The sequence below is a fragment of the Zonotrichia leucophrys genome, chromosome 3 (assembly GCF_028769735.1).
Source record: "Zonotrichia leucophrys gambelii isolate GWCS_2022_RI chromosome 3, RI_Zleu_2.0, whole genome shotgun sequence".
Classification (NCBI taxonomy): Eukaryota; Metazoa; Chordata; class Aves; order Passeriformes; family Passerellidae; genus Zonotrichia; species Zonotrichia leucophrys.
The window spans coordinates 13976805-13991697 of NC_088172.1; the positions used below are offsets into that span (position 1 = coordinate 13976805).

General features: G+C 38.3%; 1 pseudogene; it reads left to right on the top strand.

Annotated features, from left to right (window-relative positions):
• The first annotated feature begins 813 nt into the window (after positions 1 to 813).
• LOC135444872 (nucleoporin NUP42-like) lies at positions 814 to 3504 on the top strand (annotated as a pseudogene).
• Positions 3505 to 14893: the final 11389 nt, after the last annotated feature.

Below are 14893 nucleotides of genomic sequence, written 5' to 3' on the forward strand. Positions count from 1 at the left end.
ACACCTTGCTGGCTGGGACATTCACCTAGGTGGTGGGAGGTAATTGGAATTCTTTCAGATGGAGAAGGGAATGGAATTGTATGCCATATAGAGTATTCTGCCCACCCAGAATTACATTATATAGATTACCTGTAAGGAAGTCATTGATACTTGCTCTGGTTTTGTCTTATACATGACTACCACTGCACTTCTAAAGAAAATTTCTGGGACAATCTAATTACTTCAGTGTGTTTGAAAGGAAGAACTTTTCAGGAGGCACAGGTAGGATGGCTTTGAGTCCAGACAAGGATGAGGATGTGTAAGAGACTGTCCAAAGTTTCCTTCATTTACCTCATGACCATTGCAAGGACAGAGACTAAGACCCTGAAGACCCTGACTGGAGTTCTGGCCTGGTTGAGGTGGATGCTCACCAAGTGATTGTTTGCAGGTGTGCTTGCTGTGTCATCTCTGCCTTACACCTGCTTCACGATCCTCGCTCATCACAACAGCCCATGATTTCCTCACCTCTTGGCCAGAGGCGACCAGCTTTGGAGAAAGACTAATTTTCTGAGATAACTTTGGTGATCCCCCATGTAAAATCCCTCATCTGCCTCATGACCACCATCAAGGACAGAGATTGAAGGCCCTATAGAAACCAGTCCTGAAACAATGGTTCTTGCTCACTGCTGACACTGGTTTGTCCTGTTTCACAACTAGACCATGTGTACTTCCTCTCATCAGACTAATTCTCCACTGTCCTGTACCTGTTCCACTACCAGTGGAGGGCTATGAAAGACCCCTGAGTTAACCAGAGACTTTGAGATTCTCCCTGACATGACAAGACAGATCTATTGGCTGGACCACAAGGATCTCGTCTCTCCGTTGGTAGCTATATTCCCCCCTCCTCTTTCTCCCTCTCTCTCTATCCTTTATCTCCTTTCTAATCCTTCTATAGCATTTGCTGTGAGCACTCAATAAAAGGTGCATTTTGTTTTGATTAATACTGAAATCTCCTTCTGTATTGTTTTTGCCTCTGAGATCAGTAAATGAACCATCATGACCCCCACTTGTACTAGTGGATCATGACAGGATGTCAGATGGAAGCTTTTTCCCCATAGCCCCTCAAAGTGATTTGAGAAGAACTTTCCCCTCGAAGTGCCGACTGTGAATTCTTTATGAGACATGAGTCCTTGAAGGGGCAGAAAGGACAGGCTGTCGATTCCTGTATGGCAGTAGGAACCTTAAAGCTGGACTATACACAGAGACACACGGTTTTCCAGCACCCAAATCTGCTGGTGGACCCAGACCAATGCTCACTTCACTGTGTTGTATCTCCTGGAGAACCCCGGAGGTTGACACTGACACACTACAAGTAGAATATACAGAAATCTACATTGCTGCTGGTGCCACATGGGAACTGAAAGGATTTCTGTCACCACTGGGACCAGAAAGTTTAACATTGTTTGTTAGCTCTATGTTTTCTTTCTTAAAAAATGTTAGGATACTGACATTTAATGCTGCCTAGTTTGCATACAACTAAGCTATATGGTATGGTAATTTTTGCTTTGTTTTTTTACACATTATTTCTATTGTTGTCATAGTCTTTTGAGATTTGCCACTTATGCCCTAAGCACTAAACAGTGCACTAGGTACCACTTACCTTAATTATTTTTTGGACATTTTTCATATACAATGTTCCCTGCATAGTGACAGGCTCAGTACTATTAAAAAAACAGCAGGAGGAAAACCCAATTAAACTTGCAATTTTCCACCAAGCAAGGCACATATGCAGTGTGCCCACCAGATGACTTGCTCTGTCCTTGCCTGTACAAGACATATATATAGAGGATTTTTCCCCTGGGGTCACAGCATGTCTCATTTTCTAAAACTGCTACCTTTCTGCAGAAGATAAATATGAATAAAACATAACCATGATGGCTTTCGTCACCTCAAATATATATACTGAATTTACATGAAGGACTAACACTTCAAAAGGCTCTCCAGACCTCTGAAAGCTGCCTGGGCTTTCAGTTGCAGCTTCATTGTACACACCAGAATTGCTTCCCATGTTGTTCAGGCTATAGTGGTGTGTAACTCCTCCATACATGGGCAATCATTTAACCTTCACATATGCAGGAGGAAGACTGTACAGTTTTATGCTCACAGAACTGGACTCCTCCTTTGACATCCCATCTGCTCTTTAAAATCAATCCCATTAAGGCACTCTTGGTGTGATTCACAGGGAACCCAAACCTTGATTTATAGCAAACCGAGGCTGCAATTTGTCTCCTATCACTTCATCTGTCCTCAAGCTCAACAGTTTTGGCAAGCAAGTCTTCCCTGTTTCCTCCATACTCAAAGGAGCATTTTTAGGCATAGATGTAGGTATCCTTCTGCTCAGTGATTCATCAGCATCTCCCATTTCAGGATGGGCTGAGTCATTTTTGTCTGTTCAACAATTAAGAGCCCTAGATCACTTTCTAACTCAACAATTAACTCCAAAGCAATTTACATTAAAAGAGTTGAGTCTTATCCCCAATTGAATCATTGCTCTTCAGTTACTATTTTTATGTCAGGATTGATGACACTGTGACATAAATCCCAGGGAACATGGGTAAAGTAACACTCCTTTGAGAGTGTCCTGCTTTTGGCTTTGATAGGGTTCATTTTGTTGGTAGCTTATTCAGTGTTGTGGTTTGGGATTTAGTATGAGAATAATATTGATAACACACAGATGTTTTGGTTGCTGCTAAGTAGTTCTTACCCTAGGTCAAGGACTTTTTGCAGAACACATTTTCTGCATTTACAAACAGTCAAAATATTACTGATGGCTATAAAGATGAAGAGACTTTTTGACTATGTAATGAAAGACATGGAAATTTGGGAATGTTCAGGACAATGGAGTGTTGCATCTTCGTCACCAATGAAAAAAAGCTCAATGTCTCAGGCTTCTCAGATTTCTTGCCAGAACAGTTCCATCTGGAGTGTTATGATTGCAGAGCAAACATTCAGAACTCTATATAAATTCTGTCCAGCAGAACGGACAATGGAAAAATCAGCTGCCTCAGTGGAAAGCTTTAAATGCATTGACAAAAGCAGCTGTGCCATCTGATTGTAAAGAACACGATCACTCAACCCGTGCCTTCCTTTGGATCTGGAGGACTGCAAACATCAAGCTTTGGGCTGCCAAGCTTTCCCATGGAGAGCAGCAGTAACAGTGCTACCAGTTTCTTCTTTACAATGATTTCCAGTCTTGCCAGTGCATCATCATCTGGAAATTCTGATAGTTTTGAGAGCATTTCTGCTGCTTGTAATCCTCCTGCTTTTGAGGCTACATCCTTGCCTAGGACTTTTTCTGCTGTGAACTCTTCAAGCGCCATTGTGCTTACAATCTTTGGAACATTTAATGCAGCAGGTGCCACTTCTGCCTCACAGTCCGGCAGTATTTTATTTGGATAGACTGCCAGTGTCTCTGGACATAACATCACATCAGCAGCTTCTGCACTTACAAGGCAGAATACATGAAAAAAGTTGTTTACACCAAAGAGCAGCTGAAGAATTGAAACAATTTGAAACAAATAATATTGTAATGAGAAAAAATTCCTCTTAAGCCATCACTAGTAGAACTTTTAAATGTTTAAGTCATTCTAAGTTATTTTGAAATACTCTCTTTTCTCTGATTGCTCAACTACACATTTTTGTGGGAGTATTTTTCAGTTCATTTTTGTTTCATCTTTAAGTCTTCTGCACTAATAAGCTCTCAGGTTTAAAAAAAAATCTTATCAAGGCCAGATTGAATGAGGCTTTGAGCAACCTGGTCTAGTGGAAGGTGCCCCTGGAACAAGATGATCCTTAAGGTCCCTTTCACCCCAAACCCTTCTGTGATTGTGTCTTTTCAGTTTCCCATGCTCTGCCAGTGAAGAGGGGCACAAGAAGCCAGGAGGCAGCAAGGCCAAGACAGCTGACCTGAACGGTCCACAGGGACATTCCATACCGTAGAATGTCATGCCCAGTATCTAAACTGGAGAGAATTGGCCAGGAGGAGGAGGTCTTGGGAATAGAGTGGGCAGTAGTCAGTGGGGGGAGAGCAATTGTGTTTGGCATAACTTATTTCTCTTGGGTTTTATTTATATCTCTTTCTCCTTTTCAATAAAATTTTGTTCTTATTATTGCTATTATTATCATGTTTATTATTAGGAGTATTATTATATTTTACTGTATTTGAAGTCTTAAACTGTTCTTATCTCAACCCATGGGTTTTACCTGTTTTTCTCATGGTCCTCCCCATCACACCAAGACTGCATGGGGGAGTGAGACAACACTTGTGTGGTTGATGCCTGGGGTTAAACCAGAACAGAGTCAAGACTCCAAGAGTCCTAAGTAATAACTACTATTCCAACAATATTTACACACATATAACTAGAACACAGTTATATAAAATGCATGAGTAGTGATAGAAATGTCATATTTCTGCCAATGTGTGGCTCTTACCATTACCCAACTGTGTCAGGTCCCTTTTCCCCTGTGTCCCTGGAAGCTTACACTCCCAGATATCCACTGCTCGGTCTGCAATGGGACAACTGCAGAGAGCATTTGCTTAGAGTGGCTACTGGCTCAGCAGAAGGGTGCTTTCCATTTTGCCTGGCTGAGAGCTGAATTTTGACAAAAAGGAAAAGCACCTCTATTTCTCCCCAGTAAGCACCTATGTTTCTCATCCAACAGCTCATCACCTGAGCTCATGAAATTGTTCTAGGATGCAAATCCCACTCCTACCCCAGCATCAAGAGGGTGGGGAGGTACACAATTCAGTTTCCACAGGCTGTTTCAATGTATCCCTGTGGGCTGTCTACTGCTAATACCTCTTACTTATATATATATCTTAAATATCTTATACCTCTTGTATATGTATATGTATATGTATATGTATATGTATATGTATATGTATATGTATATGTAGATATACATATCTAATACCTCTTACTTATATATATATCTTACATTTATATCTTATATATCTTATATATCTATATATATATATCTTACATACCCAAAGGTCCCTATTAAATTCAGAACAAAATTAAGTACATAGCATGAGCTTAAAAATTATATTTCCAGGACAGGTACATAACACTGGGTCCATTGTAAAACATGATACAGGATTTGGGTGCCCAGCCTGTTCATGAACTTCTGAATATCACTTCCCTGGGTGTCTGGAGACACCTTGTGTGGAGATCACAGATAGGTACTGTGTTTTACAGACAGTAAGTGCAAAATCCATGAGAGAAGCCATAGCAACCAGGCTTTCAATGGATTGACTTTCATACTTAAGACAGAATATTTATTTAAATGCATTGTGTGGACAACTTACTGATGCTCAGATTTTTAAGCAGGAATTTCCTTCAGCAATTCTAAAATGCAAAAGAATAAGCATACAAATTAAGATGGGTATGTTACCCAAATTATCAGCCTAGCTTGGTCACTGGGAACAGTGAGATCATATTAGTTTTACCGTAGCCTAGATATTCTGCTCCTCAGCAAGAATAGCTCCCACATCATCCCAGCTATTCTGCCCAGGAAACTGTAGCCCTTCACTTGGGCTATCTGGCACAAGAAGGCTTTGTGCACACACCCTAAATATTGTAGGAAGTACAGTCATAAGGAAAGAGACAACAATGCCATCCCAGGCCAAGCTGTCAGCCCACCACAAACTCTCTTACCCAACAGCAGAAAATAAGAGACCCTAAAAAATTGTACACACTAGGGTAAGTCCTGGAGGTATGCCTTGGATAAGCAAGGACAGAATCAGCCAGCTTGATGTAAATAACAGTCCCTTACCAAGCTCTCCTTGCTTGAACTTTGTCTTGCTCCTGCAAACTTGATATAACATTACTTTTACTAACCCAGGGCACAGCAAAGGAATGGCTGAAATTCAGCAGCTACATCAGCATCAAGAAAGGCCCACAGAGGAGCACTCCTCAAACCACAGTCTAAAGGTAAAATATACATCCCCAAGGGACACTTTTCCTATTATGCATTCAAAAGATGAAAATTGCATTTCAAAGGCCGGAGTGTGCTCCTAGAAGGAAATGTAGAATGGAACACAGCTCCTTTCACCTTCAGGAAGTGAAGCAGTCATTTATGCCAAAACCTTCCAGCTGGGAAGCTACTGCTGGAATTATATCAAGCATATGACTAAGGACACAAAAGTAAATGAAGCCTCATTCAATATTTGGGTGATGATGTTTGCTCATGCAAATTATATCCACCATACTCACTCCCAGCTTTTGTAATCATCAAAAAAAGTTGTGGTTCATGGAGTTTACAACTTTAATATTCAGATACCTTGTTTTGAGTCTTTTACTCCCAATTGTTATGTCTTATGAACCAGGGTTGTTTCTATCAGTATGAAATCCAAAACCAAGCTAGTAGAGTCAGTCTTCCATCCCCACACCAGAACATTGCACTTGCATTAAAATAAGGGCTCAGCATAAGAGCCTAAAATTCTGAACAGATCAAAATTATATGTATAATAGGGGGTTTCTTTTTGTATTTCTGTTTGATAGCTTAGTTCATCTACTGAGACTAATGAACAGAAAAATTTATCGAAGGTTCACTGAGTTACTGGAGTTTACAAAGCCATCTGGAATCAGTTTTACTTTGTGTGTTCACATTATTAACAAACTATTCAAACACATTTTTCTCTGTGCAGGAGATATGTGCCAGGCTTATGTTTGAATCAAATGTTTGTATTTGTGGTCCAAATCCATCAAGACAGAGACAACCACAGTCTGCAAACTCTTTAAGTTTTCTCATTGAACATGGCATGAACTACACACTGCAGCTTTAGCAGAGGTAAAGTATGGCAAATCAACAGAGGAATAGCTATAACTGTTTTACATAAAGATATTTCTAGCTTCCAGTTCAAACCCAAGGGAGAAAATGTGTATGCAATTTGTTAATTATGCTCTTCTTTGCTCTGTATTTCTCAGTTTCAGAAACTGCGTGGATTACAGGGAAGAGTGTGCTCGCCAGGGAGAATTGTTAGCACGTTTTCAAGACTTAGCCACAAAACCAACTTCAGAGAGAAAGCAAAATATTGTTTCTTCTTGATAAAATATGAGAAAGGATTTTAATTTTCCTCTGGCTTTCTTGCTTTTGGCTGATTCATTGCTGTCAACAGATAGGTTTATAAGCAATGAAGAACAATGTTAAGTTTATTCAGAACTGAGTTTATTAGTCAAGCTAATCCTGAAGCTTTGGAGGAATTAATGCAGGGATTCAGAAAGGATATTAAAAGACTCTTTTGATGAGCACAAATCAAAATATTTCTGATCTAGGCATTTCTTAGGACAATGAAACAGATAAGGAAATCCTACCTTCATATATTTTAACACTAAAGCATTCCCAGAAGTGCTTAATATTCTGGCTAACCCAAAAAAGAATTGCCCTGAGAATAAACTAGCTTAATTTTATGTTTGGCAAATGTTTTTACTTATAAGCATTTTAATTCATTATAACAATATTCTAAAATATTTTAAAATACAAAGCAGACTGTTTTATAACTTTATATCTTTTGCTTTCACATTTTGAAGACACCTCATATTAACTTCAGGAAGAAGCATGTCTTCTCAGTCATACTAAATGTCTTACCCTATTTTTTTATGTACCCATAGGTGCAGAATCAAACAATGAACATGTAACTAAAAAAATAGTAATATTTCTATTTGTTCCAGAGCTGACATTTGCTTAATAGATAGCATAGGTAGGATCCAACCCACTTACTACAAAAACAGTGACTTTAAGTTGCATATCTGATTCTGGAGAATCTCGATCCATATATATTTTAACAATTGTCAAATTCAAACTACCTATGGTCCCACCACAATGTTCACAGTTCATGAGCAGATCCATTTTATTTGAAGTTATTTCTTATCTTTTCTTGCCTTGCTGTAACAAACACTTTGTTCTCTCTCAGTGATTAAAAAGAAACGGGAAAAAAAAAGTAAAGAAACCAAAGTCTGTATCTCAAGTGATGATCATTTCCAAAACAGCTCATGAGTGTCTTATAAGAGATGCCTCCATTTGCACAAATAATTTCCTGAAGATATTTGTTTGCAATGAACCAAAATGTTACACTTGAATGAAGAATTATGGTCTACTTAAAAAAATAGCATTTATAATCAAATAACTTTCAAAACTGAGTACAAAATCATAAAGTGATTCAATATACAAATCTAAATTTTCCACATCATCTAAAATTTAACTCCCTTAATTGCCTAAATACATTTTTTATTAAATTCAGAAGCTTAAATGTTATGAACTATCAATTACCAAAGATTTTGGTCCTTAAAAAGGCAGTATGAGGTAAAAAGCCCCACTGTAGAGCAACTCATATTTTTTGAACCCAAATACCTTTAAGAACCAAAGTACTTCTAAAACATCTCCTCTGAAAATGTGAAAAAAAGTGAACTCAGCCCAACCCAGTAAACAAATGGTCTGAAAAAATTAGGTGTCAGTTTTCCTTGTCTACAGAATTAAACAAAGTACATTTTGTTTTGAAGTGCTTTCCTTCTCTGTGAAGGACACAGCTATACTCTGTTTTATATAACAATATAAGGAAAGAAACAAAATTATTTCTGCATGTATTCTCCTGAATAAATGTTGGGCCAGATTTGTAGACACACATTAAATACAATGTCAACGTACTGAGTCTTTGATTTCAACAAGAATGTGTTATCTCTAGAGCAGTAGTTAAAGCAACATCTGGGAGACAGGATAACCTTATTTAAATTCATGCTAATATATTGTTAGAAGGGATGGAAGGAATAATAGGGGATATTTATACTATTTAGGAAGAAAACAGAGGTGCAATTGCATCTTGAGCTCTATTCTCACTTTAAGTAATCTAAGAAGTGTATTCAATTGTAATTACTAGTCTTGAATTGGAAAAATCCTGATTTTCAAAGAAAAACTTACTCCAGGTCAAAGGATGTGATGTCTGTTTCCTAGCTGAGATTCTTCTAGAGGAAAGCATAGTCTCCAGACCTACCAAAGGTTCAGGAGGGTTCCTTTTCAAGCCAGCAGACCTACCTGTAATACTGTCTGAATGGGTAGGAGGAAGTAAAGGACAGAGAGCAAAAAAGAGATACTTCCACAGATTCCTATCCCCTAAAAGTCAGCTCCCTAAATGTCAGCTAACTCCCAGGGCTCCTTTATAGTTGAAGGAGAGAAAGAGGCACCTCCAGAAGGCAGTTCATCTAAACCAAGATATCTAAGACAGGTTCAATGAATCACTTGCTTATTTCTTTCTTATCCAATGGTTATGAAGAAAATATGACAGGTAACTTTTCGATGTCTGACTTTGTCAGGATGAATTCTGACTTAGTGTCATTTTTCAGTCCACTCTGAAATGTCATTTGTGGATTTTCTTTACCTTTGTGGTCTTTGTGACCTGGTTCCCTTTCTTGCTGAGTTTTGTGATGCCTGGCCTGACCTCACTCAGTGACATGAGCCAGAGCCCACTGGAAGATCCTCTTTGCTGTGAACGATCTTTGGATCAGACCTTAAGGGAAAATCAATATGAGGGCAAAGGCATAATCAAGATTATGACAGAGCAGCAAAACGGTTTTGTCTAGTCATTGCAGGAAAAGTTCTCCCTTGAATCTTTAAGACAGGGCCAATGTATTGTTTATCCCATTTCAGTCCACAAGGTCTAGCAGTTTTTGTCTTCATATCTTGTGCTGTCATGCATAACCTGATATACTGCACCAAAATTGCTCCATATGGTTGTCATTCACTTCTGGCCAGTAGAAAGGCCAAAGAAATTTCTGACTCTCTCAGAAACGAGTATTGCAAGTTTTTTTGCAAAAGTCTGATGCAAAATGGACTTTCAACCTGAATTCTAGAATTCCTTCTATTCTGGAATTCATAAGAAGTTAATAATTTGGTTAATACATGAAAATATCATTGTTAAAACATGTTCATTGAGATGAAATCACATTACTAATTTAGTGATTTTTGCCCTCTCCTGACAAGAGGACCAGTTCAACACAATCAACTATTTCCAGTATCATGCAGCAGCTCACAAGAAAGCAATCATCATGAGGCTGCATTCAGTGAGAGTGTATGAAAACTCAAATTTTTCATTGTAAGAGCAATGGCAAGTATTTCTTACTGAAATCAGAAATAGTCTATGTTGGGCTTCAAAATACCTTGTATTATTCAAAATTATGGGGAAGAGAAGCCAAAGGCTAAAATTATATTGAAAACACATCATTAGCAGACAGAAGTTGTCAATCATGGCACTGTATTGATTATGACAAAAATGGTAAAAAAAAAAATCTTGACTTAAGAGCATCCATTTTCTTTTCACATATGATAAAATGTCATACAGATAACTTTCTGATTTCCATATATTAACAGAATTCTCACTGGGAGACAGTTTTTATCAGAATACAAACCTGAAATATGGAAACATCTCCATAAATGGGTAATGACAGGTAAACAATTAAATCCTAAAACACCATGGAAGTCTACCTGAGAGCTTCCAATTCTGTGGATTCAAAAGGGTAAGAATAAGAATAAAAAGCATCCTTGCACTTGAATTTTCAAAAATCTACCATATTAACAATAACAGCAATTTTGTGAAGAAAACCTATTCACAATTTAAAATAATTTCTAAGCAGATTGAAGGAAAACAATTCACACTTTTAGTTCAGGTATGTTTACCAATGCAAATTGCTCCTATGAATCCATGTGAGTTAAACACAAAAATGTGAACTTCATACCCAAACTTTGATGTTCTTTATACAATTGAATCAAAACTGAGGGATCTTTATCACTTTCTCACTAGAATTAATGGGGTAAAGATGTAGTAAAAGGTACCATTACTATAATTTCATTCTAATGAATTTATTATTATAATGAAGGAGGATTTTAATACCTAACAAAAATATTAACAAAAGGAAAGAAAAAACTATATTACTTCTAAAGCCACTCTGTCTTTCCCACAGATTTGGAGTAAATGGTTGTACTTCATGGTTGTAAGTTGTACGTCATTTTTCCTACCAGTTTTCTTTAAATGAAGACATAGGTTTTAAATGGTGCACCCAGTCCTTCAGTGCAGAGAAGCTCCTATGCCACATGTGATCAAACACTGTCCTGGAAAGACATATGATGGAATGTCCACTTGACCTTCCCAGGAACATCATTATTAAAAAAGAATGCTGAAGAAAATCAATTGAGTTTTGCTTTTTATCTCCTAAAACGTTGAAATCTTCCTTGGAAGCAATCAGGTACATGTGAACTACAGTGAAAGATGAAAATATTCATACCTGTAATCCATCTCCTGGTTTAAAGACCAAGGCCTTCAGGGAGCACAACAAATCCACATTGTCTTTCTAAATGTCAGTTTTGTGCTTTGACCTCTGGCTTAGCCATCAGATAAAAGTCATGCATAACCACATACCTCCCCAGCAACTACATTAAAACACATTCTAAAAAAGAATAATTTTGTTGAGGGAAAGCCATAATGAACTTAGACAACCATAAAGCTCTCCTCCACGTCTACCTTTCCCAACTAAATCTGAGCTTAGGCAACACCTTGCCAGTCACTGCAGAAGACATTTATTGCTCACTGTTGCTCAATATTAATTTTACTTTTTTTGATCACATAAAGCTCTTTCTGGTCAGAGGCATGTACATTTATAATTCACTTTTAGATCTAAGGACAAAAAGCACTAGCTAAAAATCCTACCATCATTACCACTGGAAAGGATTCAGAAAATGTGAATATTTTTGTTTGAGAGAAACCTAAAGTATACACTGAGGGTGCAGAACATAGCTTTATATACTAATGCAAAGCTGTTACTGAAAATTTAAAGGCAGACCTAATGAATTCATAAGCACTGAGAAATTACATACCCATATTTTGCAAATAATCCGTACATCTCCTATCTTAGCAGTTCTTAAATTGGACAAATCTTACAGGAATCAGTCTCCAGAAATAAAGCTCTCTGGTTTTCGTACTGGTATCACAGGCAGTAATTATTTATGTATTTGAAAGTCATTTCTCTAGCCAAGAGAAGGCAGTTTTGTGTGACCAGGTCACAGCCCTGGACTGAAAAGTGATGGGAAGATCCTAGAGCCTTGGTGTCACGAGAGCACCTAAAAAACCTCCTGCAGGGCTGACCAGCTCCACCCTGCTCCACCCTCCTGGGGTTTGACTACAGCTGCCAGCACCAGTCTGGGCCCACAGCAGCCTGTCCTCCTCGCTGGAGTTTGGCAGGGGATAAACTGAACAGCCCCTTATCAGTATTGCTTCACCAGCAAGGCTGCAAAGCTGGCTAGCGACGTGGTTGATCCACCCCTCCTTTGTTTCTATCAGCACATGACACCATATTTAACATAATGCTAAATTTGGAGTGATTTTCATACAGCACAGATTTAAAAAGTATGAGCAGTGAATTTCAAGCACTTCCACACAGATGGCAATGCAGTGTGGAAAACTATTCCATTTTCCCACACTCAGATAAAAGGGTATAAATGCCAAATAAACTGGAGATCTTCCTCTGAGGAGAAGAAAAATGCAAAAAGAAAGTTAGAAAACAATGTCCTGAAAGAGCCCAGAAATCCCCATTTATCACCTGTTATACAATCATCCTTATTGCAAGACAGTAGGTTGATTCACTGGAATATGTCACACCAAACCACTGTATTGTGCAATCTCCTACTGCCATCTTATGCCATTTTTTGTCACTGCACAATCCATGGCATACTAAAAATTGTAAAAAAAAGCTTTTTTACATAAAGCATTGCCTTTCGCAAGTGTTTGTGATCTTATCAGCACATTATCATCTGGCCCTCATCTTTGCACCCCCAGTTCTACAAGAAAATATTGAAAACCAAACTGTCTTTGAAGTTGATGAGAACTGAGAATCCCTAGCACCTTTCAGGATGGTATTAGAAAGGTTAATGAAAAGCTCTCTCCTTCAAAATTATTTCTTCAGGAGCTCATTGCTTTTCAGACATACGGCTTGACTCATTTGCACTGATTGACTCCACGGTTCCCAGTACTGCTCAGGGATTACAAAATGAATGAAGAAAGGATTGTAGTTTTCCTTTTTCCCTCTGTTAAAAAAAAAATGTCTTCCTTATAAATGGTGAAACCAGATTCATGGTGTACATCACTTGCACAAAAATAATTTGCTAAAGTTGCTGATTTAAACAGCACTAAATGACAGAACACCAAAATGAGTAAAGCACAAGGAAAAATAATGGTTTCTAATGAGCAATCATATTTTATGACACATGAACTCCATTTTTGTAGCATGCATTGACTTCAACTGCTCCTACTTATTGCAATCCCATAACACAGTTTTACAAGACAACATTTGTATTTATTTTTCAGTACGTGCTACTCCTTTTTAACACACTTCAATGATCACTTTCAAGGACAATACAGTCAAATGGGAGCTGCAAAATATCTCAATATTTGGCTTTCCCTAAAAATGTAGCAATTACCGTATCTCAGTAATACATCCACAGGAGAGTTATTTAATGTAGTAGGATCCTATTTAAAAGTAAAATTACCTTCTTCTGTGCTCAGTTTCCTGAGAGACAACTATAACCCAAAAAAAGGACAAACTGATGTGATATTCTCCATTCTGGATTACACATCCAGCTCTGCTATCCCTAGCATAGGAAGGACACTGACCTGTTGGAGAAAGTCCAGAGAAGGACTACAGGGATAATCAGAGGGACAGAACACATCTCCTATGAAAACAGTCTGAGAAAATTGGCATTGCTCAGCCTGGAAAAGACAAGGCTCCAGGAAGACCTTCCAGCAGCATTCCAGTATCTAAAGGGGGCTTGTTGGAAAGCTGAAGAGGAACTTTTTATAAGGGTCTGTAAAGATAAGGACAAACAATAATGGCTTTAAACTTAATTGAGGTTTGGATTGGATATTACAAAGATATTTTTTACTGTGAGGATGGTGAGGCACTGGAACAGAGAAGTTGAGAATATTCCATCTCTGGAAGTGCTCAAGGCCAGGTTGGATGGGGCCCTGAGCAAGCTGGCCTAGTGAAAGGTGTCCCTACCCATGGCAGAGGGGTTGGACTACACAATCTCTAGGGTCCCTTCAAACCCAGGCCATTCTGTGATTCTGTGACTGGGGCCCTGTTATGACCCTCTGTTTTGGGACTCACTACAGTGTGGTGAAATCTGAAATGATAGGTTGCTGCATTCTGCTTACTTGCAAGGAGAAAGAGTGAAGAATCTAACCTTAAAAATTCCCTTAACACACCAGATTTGTATACATAGAACCATATGGTTGTTCTTGCAATTATCTGTTTTCCTTAGCATTTGTGTACCTCTCTGTGGTCTGTCTTTTTGAAGTTCTAATTCATCATTTCAGGTTCAAAATAGGGTCCCTCCTGTAAAACAGTCACGCATATTCAAGGTCATTCAAAATATTGGAGCTTTTATTTTTTTCTCCACAGATCTAAACCTAGTTAAATAAAGATCTTATTAATACAAAACGAGGAAGAGTAAATACAGAGAAAAATGGCATGGATTAACTTTTCTGAGGGAACAGGGTTAGGGTTTCCAGGGAAAAATTTTCTGAGCAAGGACATAAAGAAGAGGGTGGTGACACAGTGAATTTAACCCTTGAAGGAGCTCCAGAAAGGGGGGTAAAGTCTTTAAAGGGTATAGAGGAAGGTGAAAAACACATCAGTTGGATTGAGTAGAGTGAGCAGGGAAATGGAGGGAAGCAAAACCCAGAGAACATACACAAAATACAGGGTCTTCAAAACTGAGAATAAGAACTCTCATAATGGAAAATCTGAGGGGTAATTAATGAAAGCTTGCCAAAAACAGAGTAAGAACTTTTATGGCCTTTTCCAGTAACTTC